At 49.7% G+C, this 7,043-nt stretch overlaps 1 pseudogene; it reads right to left on the bottom strand.

Moving 5' to 3' along the window:
• Positions 1-405: 405 nt before the first annotated feature.
• On the bottom strand, positions 406-2,072 carry LOC123092573 (cytochrome P450 71A1-like; annotated as a pseudogene).
• Positions 2,073-7,043: the final 4,971 nt, after the last annotated feature.

Genomic DNA, 7,043 nt, shown 5'->3' on the forward strand with positions numbered 1-7,043 from the left:
AATGCCTCTACATGAGTACCCAATGTCCCTTGTCAAAGACTCAAGCCATTTGTGAAGACCTAACACCTTGAAACCTAGCTTGTAGGTCCAATCTAGTTCTTGTACTCTAGTCTCATATCAAAACATGAATAATAGGATGTAGGTCCATCACCCATTGGGGAGGGGGGGGGGGCTTAACTTGGGCAACTTGTGTCTTCATAGTCTCCAATGAGATCCCCTAGGGCTCCAACCTTCCTCTCCCTCTCCCTCCCCCCTATGGACTTCTACGTGACTCGCTATAAGTAAGCCCACCCCAAGAAGTGCTCTATCATTCGCCCTAGAGCCTTCGGTATCATAGCCAAAACAACGATAATATATGATAGCTAGTAAGATCAGTGATACATTCATCATGGACATGATGCATGCTTATAAAGGTTTTGCGACAAGGATCAAAGGGCACTTCAGCGCAGGCGCGAAGCCGTTGGACTCGACAACCTCAAATGACTCCGGGTCCTGGCCATCCGGGAGCACCCAATCAAAATGGTACATCATGTTCGCCAGTGTGAGCTCCGCCAGCCGCAACGCAAAGGCGATACCAGGGCATCCCCTCCTCCCCGCGCCGAACGGTATGAACCGGGGGTCCTTGCCGCTGTAGTCCATGGCCCTGTCCATGAACCTCTCTGGCCGGAACTCATCGGCCTCCTCCCACGACTCGCTGTCCCTTCCGATCGTCCATGCGTTGATCATGATCCGGGTCTTGGCTGGGATGTCGTAGCCGTGCAGCCGGGTGTTCTGAATCGACTCGTGCGGGAAGAGGGGTATGGGCGGATGTAGCCGTAGTGCCTCTTTCATGGCAGCGTGGAGGAGGCTCATCTTCTCCAGCTCCTCCTCAAGGACTCCTCCCTGCGTACCGGCAGCAACTTGTCTCACCTCTGCTTGCACCTTTTCCATTTCTCTTGGATTCTTAACAAGCTCGGCCATGGTCCATTCTATCGCCTTATAGATCGTGTCCGTGCCTCCTATGAACATGTCCTGCAATGCGAAGAAGGATCGATCGTGTTAACACGTGGGCTATTTCTACTGGTGCTAGGTTACAGTAGTAGCAGACTAGTATAGGCCGTGGTTCTTGATCGAATTACCAAGATGAGCGCCTTGACATCAATCCGGTCCATCCTAAACCCCTGATCACCATCCTTGACGATCGAGAGCAAGCCGTCCAGGAGGTCATGAACCTCACCGTCGTTTGCTCGGCTCCCCTCGTGCTCCGTGAGCGTCTTCTCGATGACACTGTCGAGCTCAGCCGCTGTCCGACTTATCCTTGCGTCGAGTCCCGTCGCCCAGTCCACCCACTGGAGCCGCGGGAACACGTCGCTAACGGCGGCCGTCCCGAGCAGCTCGGTGAGCTCCTTCATCATGTGGCGGACCACACCACCCCCGGCTCGACGCCGCCGAGCCTGTTCCCGAACGCCGCCTTGGAGATGACGGTGTTGGTCAGGCTGATGACGAGCTCGGTCACGTTGACGGCTCCCTCCCGGGCGCCGGCGCGGATCCGCTCCACGAAGCCCATGACCTCCTGTTGGCGGAGGGAGCGGAAAGAGTCGACCCGCTTCGCGCTGAGGAGGTGCAGGACGGCGATGCGGCGGAGCTGGCGCCAGCGCTCGCCGTAGGGGCTGAAGGCCATGTCGTGGCAGCCGTAGAGAGTGCCGTGGGCCGTGCGCGGCTGCGGCCGGCTGCAGAAGGCGTGGTCCTGGGTTTTGAGCACGGCCTCGGCCAGGGAGGGCGAGGAGACCACGACGGTGGGAACGGAGCCGAGGCGGAGGAGGAAGAGCGGGCCGTAGCTCCGCGCGAGAGCTTGCAGCCTCCGGTGGTGGCGTCCCCGGCCGAGCTCGTGCAGGTTGCCGATGACGGGCAGCGCCGGAGGCGAAGGTGGCGGTGATCCGCGCGCGCCGTCCTTGCGGCTTCTAGCAACGAGGAAGATGCAAGAAACTAGGAAGACGAGGCAGAGGACTGCCACGGTAGAATCGAGCTGAAGAGAGGCCATGAGCGCGATCATCATAAGTTGGAGCACGTGTGTGGAATGGCCACGTAGAAGATGGAGCTGAACTTAAGGCGTACGTACGTGCCGTGGAACCGGATCCTCTGCCATTTTAAGAAGAGAGAAGTCCACATTTCAACCTCGGACTAACCACTTGGTTTAATTTACAACCCTAAACTACGAAACCGGTTGAAATACACCTTGAACTAACTACGAGGTCCAAAACTCAATCCTGATCTCGGTTTTGTATCCGTGAAGTGGTTTTGACCAAAGTCAACACCGACGGGACTGCTGACTAGGCACCTAGGAAATAAAAAAGTAAAAAAAAACTTCTCTCAGCCATCATCGGACGAGCGCGTCGGCTACTTAATTGTCCAGTCAGCATTGACTTATGGCAAAACAGCTTGACCGGCACAAAACTGAGATCAGGTTTATGTTTTGGGCCTCATGGTTAGTTCGGGGGTGTACTTTGACCAATTTCGTAGTTCGGGGTTGTAAATTAAACCGAGTAGTTAGTTTGAGGTTGAAATGTGGACTTCTCTCTTTTAAGAAGGAATGTTAGGGAAGATACAATACTCTAACTTTTCAATCGATATGATTAAGGCTAAAATAACTTAAATTAGTTTGCAAATTACAGATCTATTGTATAAGTTTGTAATAACAAACAAACTGATGATGAAATAAAATAAATTTTAAATTATTTATATCTACATAGTAAATACCAACAGTAAATAACCTAATTGCTAATAGTCCCTAACTTTCCTTCTTCATTTTACCCTAGGCTAGCACGGTAGCATGATGACTTTTCTTTTCCAAGTTAGAGGATCCACTTCCACGTGTCGTTGGCTAGTGTGTGGGGGGATTGGATTGGATAGGCAGGGGTCCGCAGAAGAGAAGGGTTGCCTGATGGACAGATACGGCTGAAGAACGACCGTGCCGGCACGGTGGCGAGAGGAAGGAGCGAGCGGTGTGGCAGAGTCGCGCACGGAAGCACGACGATGGCGACGGACAGAGACCCTGCCGGCAGGCGGCAGCTCGGATCGGACCAACCGCAAATATAGGCGTATGGTGGTGGTACGGTTTGGGACTTTGGGTATTCAGCGATGGTTGTGGCACGGCCGTGAAACATGTGCTCTCCATCCGCAAGGCACACGTACCGCGTATCCACAGCAACGTCGCCGTCGTCCGTCCCGGTCTCAATGCAGTGGAGCGATGCCGACCGGGGAAGAGGCGTCAGTTTTTTTTTTTTTTTTTTGACGAGGGAAAAAAGGGAAAAGAGAAGGTGAGCCACGCAGGCGCATGCATGTGGCGCAATATTCCTCGCCTCATCAATCAGTGCGAGCGGGACCTGGCGCTCGCCCAGGTTCGCGTGGGGTGGGCCGGCCATTATGCTGTTTGATGCTAGTTTTGGGTGTAGCATACGTACGGTTTTACTGGTCCCTTTTACCTTTTCTAAATATTTCCCACATATATATTTATTTTACTAATTTGATAAAAATATTTAACTGGTATTTTGAAATGTTCATCGTAAAATAAAAAAGTTCATAGTATTAAAAAAAAGGTCATCACGCTTTTAAAAATGTTCTTGCGTATTGAAAGATTGTTAAAAGTGGATTCAAAATGTTTATCTTGTGTTATAAATCACTAGCAAAAGTGCCCGTGCGTTGCAATGGGAGAAAAAAATACCACACGTTCTAACCCAATAAATTAAACCAATAATATTGCAATGATTTATATACCACACAAAAGGTGTAAAAAGGTGTAATCAAAAGGATAATTTATAAATTGGCCGTGAAACATATTTTTTGAGTTTCCCATCTGTGCCTTAACCAGTGTGTGTATTAGTACAACACTGCCTAATCCTTATCCAGATATGGATGGTGTTAGTCTTCTTTTTAGTTTTTATGTTCTAAAGGCAAGAGCTCCTCCCTCCCAGCTGTGGGGTGAAACAGGACGCGAGCAAGATGCACCGTTGTTGCACTCTCTCTACTCCCCATCCCTCCTCTCTTCTCCCTATCTCATCAACGACATCGATGATATTCAGAGTTGAGGAATATCTTGATGGTCAGCAAGTACCGGTGAGCCTCAAATATTTTCTACCTTAAGAAATATTTCTTTTCAATATTCACTCACTTTTAGTCAATCTATCTGATAATGTATTTGTAAGATGTGGTAGTCATGAATAGTAAATTATGACAGTAACAAAAAACAACAGCAAGTAATTATAGTCGGTGCTCATCGCGTAAAGAAAATGTAATCGGTGCTAGCACGCATAGCATCGAGTCAAGGTTTTGTGTTTTGTTTTGAAAAATTTACTGTCCGTGAACGAATGGGCGGATTTTGGAATTTTGAAATTTTTCAGAAAATCTCGGACGAAAAGGACAATTAAATTTGAATTTTTGGATGAAAAATGGACAAAATATGAACGAAAAACGACCAAAATTGTACAGTTTTTTTTAATCATGCGGCAATGGGCTAAAGCAGAATCAAACTGAACAACACCGATCCGACCGAAATTGTACAGTTTTTTTGAATCCTGCAGCAATGGGCTAAAGTAGAATCAAACTGAACAACACTGATCCCTTGATTGATATACACCCACGAGTAGCTCTGAACAATTCGATTTAGCAGACTACCCCAAACTTCAATCAGCAGGAATACCACAGTAATTACTACTCATCTTGGTCTGGTTAGTACTATATCAATCTCAGCAGGAATGCATAGGCACGTGCATCTACACCACATTTTGGTCCCGTTCCAGCCGCCCCGATGAGCACGTCCGCGTCCAGCAGCTTCAGATACAATTTTTTGATTAGAAAAAGCAAGACGCACCCAAATTCCCCAACGAGAGCTATCTCATCACCACTGCGTGCCCCTTCCACAGTTCCACTATCCACACATCGCCGTTTCTCTCATCCACTCAGGCGCCGCTCCGCCTCCATCTTCCTCCTGCTACCTCACCACCCAAAGCAGCTCGCCCTTCTCTTCTCCATCCACCTAACACCACCCAAGCGCTGCTCTCCTCTTCTCGGCCGTGGTGGCTGCAGTTGGCCAGCCACTTCCCGGCTGTGTTTGCTGCAACGGCTGGGGCGATGGCGGCCTGCTCGTCGGCGCGCGGGGGCCGGGGCTGAGTCCCCGTGCCGTGGTGGTGGAGCCCCTCCCGGTGGCTGGCTGGGGGCAACGGGGCCGGTGTGCAGTGGCTCGGTTGCTCGCCAGATCTGACGGCCGGCCAGCACGCGCGGGGGCTAGCTGGGGCGCCTGTGGCGGAGGCGCGATGGGCAATCTTCTGGTGGTGCTGCTCGTTTGCCGGAGGCCGCGGATGTGGGAGTGTCGAAGTTGCCTCGGTGAAAGCCCCAAAACACTTTTTTCTTCCGCTAGCTCATCTCTTCGGATCGGCTGTCTCTCCTTCTCTAGGATTATTAGCTCAAATGCCAATTTATCTGGCCCTCTGCTTCAGAAACGCCCTACCTCAGCCTTGCCCGTCTTCGTCAGTCTCCAACGGAGACGTCCCTGCATGTCAGGTAGTGTCACCCTGCGGCGGCGCCGCGGTCACCACGCAGTTGGACTGGAAGGTGACCGGCGAAAGCCTTGCACGAGGGAGCCGCCGCGACTGACTTGGATGCCCGACGCTGGCGGCGACGGCCTCGTGACTCTTGGAGACGCCAAGCCACACCTGGCCCTCTCCTCCAGCTTCCTCTCGCGCCCGCCAAGCCACGTCTGGCCCTCTCCTCCAGCCTCCTGTCGTGCCCGAGTGGATCTCCCGAGCCAGCCCCGTCCGCCTCCGGCCACCGCTGGCAAGCAGAGCCGTCGTCCGTGTGCTCCGGCCAGCTTCCCGTCGCGCCCGGGACCGCCTCGAGTCTCCTGCCGAGGCCTCCGCTGCGACCAGCCTTTAACATGGGTCTCTTGTCCGGCTCGACGTGGACGCCCGCCGCGACGCAGGCGGCAAGCGGCGGCGCGTGCGGCGAGAAGCGCGGTGGTGAGCCAGTCCAATAAGAGATAAGGGTCGTGGGCATAATTTCTAACAAATGCAGGGGGTTTTATGCAAAAACTAAACGTTTTTCCAGGGTGTCAATTAAACAGGGACTGCGGGTTGATTTCAAAGAAATAGAAGGTTTTTTTCGCAAAATCACGCGCGACGACGTACCGCAGAAACCCAGTTGTCTTTATTATTACTAGGAAAAGTGCCCGTGCGTTGCAACAGGAGAAAAAAAAATTCACGCCTCATACATACACTTAACGACATCAACAAATCCTTGAAATCTTTCATGATGCCACGCAACAAGCAACATGATAACTTTTCTAAAAAAAACAAGCAACATGATAAGTGGTGTTGTGCAAAAGCATAAAGGTATGATGATTTTTGAAGTGAACTGAAGGTGTTTAGAATTCATTATACAACGCAAATATCTACCTAGTTGCCAATATATGTTTACGCATTTGTTGTTGTTTCTCGGTGACGCAAAAAAATATTGCATTAGAATGAAATAGCAAAGTACATTTTAGTATTTAATGATAACATGTGTATAAGTGTTTTCATATACTCCCTTCGTCCAAAATAACTTGTCCCAAGTTTGTCCCTCAAATGGATGTATCTAACACCAAATTAGTGCTAGGTATATCTCTTTGAAGGACAAGTTTTTTCGGACGGAGTGAATATACCCAGCGCATATATATGCGACGCGACGCGAATGTGTGTGTGTGTGTGTGCAATCATAATTCAGTTCAAGACTTAATTTGGTTGCAAACATATAGGATAGCTCCACAAAAACAACCAATCTATAAGGACATATGTAATAGGCATTTCTAAAATATCTCATCATACAAAGAAGGTATTATTTAAGTTTGCACCCTGAACGTAATTTCAAAAATTAATGATAATAGCATATTTGAAATCTACATATTTTTCTGATGAATTTTCATATATGGCATGTCAGATTTAAAGTTAGGGTTTCAAAGATATGAAAATTTCAAAAAGTAATTGATTTTTTAAAGGAAAAGGGTGGTTGTGGGAATCGAACCCACGACCTCT

Source organism: Triticum aestivum, chromosome 1B, assembly GCF_018294505.1.
Source record: "Triticum aestivum cultivar Chinese Spring chromosome 1B, IWGSC CS RefSeq v2.1, whole genome shotgun sequence".
Taxonomy (NCBI): domain Eukaryota; kingdom Viridiplantae; phylum Streptophyta; class Magnoliopsida; order Poales; family Poaceae; genus Triticum; species Triticum aestivum.